General features: G+C 36.4%; 1 pseudogene; it reads right to left on the bottom strand.

The window, feature by feature from the left end:
• Positions 1-309: 309 nt before the first annotated feature.
• LOC100452703 (GTP-binding protein SAR1a-like) lies at positions 310-2,773 on the bottom strand (annotated as a pseudogene).
• Positions 2,774-3,145: the final 372 nt, after the last annotated feature.

Here is a 3,145-nt window from a genome sequence, read left to right as displayed (position 1 = left end):
ACACATATTCACTCTAATAAAACAGAATGGAAAGTCTCAATTCATGGGAGTTCCTGTACAAGGGGCTGATTCTGTGTTTGGAGCTGAGCTTATCACAGCAGCTTTTTTTCAGTTATCTTATTATAGATGTGCTCTAACTGATATTAAATCCCCTCTTTCTCCGAGGGAATAAACCACTTTCACAAAGAGCTGCCCTATGTAGATCACACAGTTTTATAGCTTGCAACAAAGTGATTAGGGACAAAAAAAAAAAAAACAAAAATAAGGAAACTAAAACTGAAGCAATCCTACTTCTCATGTCTCTGAATATAGAAGTAAGGTAATCTTTAACCAAAGGAAATACAAATATGCAAGTTAACTACCTACTTCATTTACTGTTAGCTAAATTTGTTTACCTAAGGCTTTACTTCTTTGCAAACCAAAGATTTTTTTTATTAATACAGCTATGCTTGCTAATAAATAAAATGTATGTAGTTCCCAGGGATGCACTTCACTGGGTTTCTGCATTTGGCACCTGGTAGTGAAAAAAAGTATTATTTCCCAACAAATCATTACTGAAGACTAAGAATGAGAACTCCAACTAAAGAACATTATTCTGTCACCCCAGTAACATGTTGACCATATTTTCTCTACCCTCACATTAGAATAAAGATATCTTTCCAGCTTTTCATCTCCTATATTCTCTCTTTTCCTAGAATATACTATCATTTCATATTTTACTGCAAAGTTAGAATATAGGTTAAGATTATAAAAATCCAATTTCACAGTTGGTACTAGGAAAATTGAATGCTATAAAATTAATCCTCATTACTCTAGTAGGGATGCTGTTGCTTTCACAATGAGTCTTTACTGCCTATAAGTGATGCTGCCTCCAAGAAAACAGCTCTGCTGAAAGTTTTTTGGTTAGTGTTTTCCACAGCTTATTTCTGGAAGGAAAAAAGGCAATTTCATACAAAAACAAACAAACAAACCCAAAAAAGCTACATATGTTAACCTTGTCTTTAAACACCAAAAATAGATATCTAAAGAGAATAGATGTAAGAAAAAGAGTCCAGGAACAGCCCATTAGAGACCAAATTCTGCAAATGGAAGTTTTGAAGCCCACTAACTAAAATTTTTTCTAGATCCAGATAAGTGCTACAATACCAGATTTTTAAGTCTCAACTCATAGAATTGAGAACCCTTAAGCTGTTAACTTTGTCCTGTGTCTTCCTATTAAAAAAATTGCTCCTAAAAATCTGTGCAAATGTTACTGAGACACACCTGCAGTATGTGACAACATGAGAGATGTTCTTAACTCTTTTATAAGGTGAAATTCACTTTCAATAACTGAAAATGAAAAAGCAAAGTGCTATAGAGAGAAATAAAATCTCATGAAAGTATTATACAAAAGCAGACTGGCTGAAATCTGTAACTTTATAAGTAAAAATTATAATACCAATAACCCCCTCTATAATTAACTACTCCACAGTGAATAATCTGCTACACATTTCTTGATAATGAATGACTCTAGTTTGCTACAGTCGAAGCCTGCCACAACTGCAAGGCCAGGGTTTTGCCCCTTTTCTAGTTCTTTGTGCACAAGGTAATGCCACCTACTACAAGGCAGTTATAGAGACAGGTGATTTTAGGGGAGCTTCTCACCCCAACCTGCTAACTCAGCAGTGGTAAGTTCACCCAAATGAGCTCTGACCTCCAATATGTATCTGTTCATAATTGTATGAAGTATCTAAATATTATTCATTAGTTTAAAAAATAATAGAACACTCTGGGCCAAGTAAATTATGAAATTGAAAAGTTAGGAGGGATACAAATTATATTAACAACACTTTCTTTAAAAATAGAATCAGTTTCTTTTGAAATCAACCACAGTGGTGAGACGTGTTTTTCTTTTCAGGTACCCCATGATGGCACACAGCTTTACCCAGCAAATCCTGACAGCTTCCAAGTCCCAGGATACAAACCTGTACCAGCACATGGGGCAACATTACCTTTCAACAGTGTGGAAAAGAGCACATGTCACCACTGGGCAATGAGAGAGTTGACAGATACTCATGGCCTCTCAATAGCAGACATGGTTGGAGAGCTTTCCTTGTTCTTTTAGAAAAGTTCATGACGAAGCTGTGATTAGGATCAGTCCAGAGAAGCAAAACTCTTTTATTTTTAGTGCCCAGACATCAGTCAATATACTTGGAAAACCAGTGGAAACCCTCACCATAATCTTGCCTCTTGAGGACACTGCACACAAACACCTCTATGGGGCAAGCATTCAACTACTTCAGGGTCACATTCCCCTTTCCTGTGGTCTGTCCATAAAGCCCAGATATCTCACAGAGTTTTTCTTCCTTGAGTTCATCTGTTCTGTCAATTTTGTTTCCCAAAATACGAATTGGCACATTGTATACTGTTTCATCAGTCATTAAAGCTTTAAGCTCAAATTTGAATTCCACGAGGCAAGAATGATCCACACAATCCACCAGAAAGAAAATCCCATTAATTGCTGGGAGATAATTTTTCCAAACTGACGTGCTTGCTCGTGCCTACCAAGATTAAAAGTTGTAAAAGTCATTCCAGCAATTGTTAGCTCTTGTGATGTCAGATGTAGTGTTGGAATGTGTTGGCCCGATCTGTCACCTTTGAGCATGTGAAGAAGAGTGGTTTTGCCTGCATTGTCCAAACCCATGAATACAAGTTTTCTATATTTCTTGTAGAGTCCTAGAAACTAGATCACAATGCTGAAGCCATTGTAGATTCACTCAAAGATGAAAGACATTATTAATGCTTACACTGGCCTGAGGGGCTCCTCTGGCAGCAGCGTATGGCTCAGACTTCCTCAGAGCACACAAACCTGCAGCACCTGGGACCACTAACTACTCACTGGATGTACATCACAACTCTCCCCCAAGACTTTCCTATTGTGATTTTTATTTCTGGCATTGCCATATTATTCTTTCTTTTTCATTGTATAAATTTAAGGTGTTGTTTTGATATACATATACATCATGAAATAATTACTACAGTCTTATTAACATATCTATTTTATTTTTACAACATAATTATCTGCCTGAAAATATCAATTATGCCAAAGTTGGGAACTCCTGTGTTAAATGCTCTAACAGTAAAAGTAGATGACACGTAAGATTAT

This window comes from Pongo abelii, chromosome X (genome assembly GCF_028885655.2).
Source record: "Pongo abelii isolate AG06213 chromosome X, NHGRI_mPonAbe1-v2.0_pri, whole genome shotgun sequence".
NCBI lineage: Eukaryota > Metazoa > Chordata > Mammalia > Primates > Hominidae > Pongo > Pongo abelii.
Note: the sequence above shows the minus strand (reverse complement) of the source record. Positions and strands in the feature narration are given on the sequence as shown.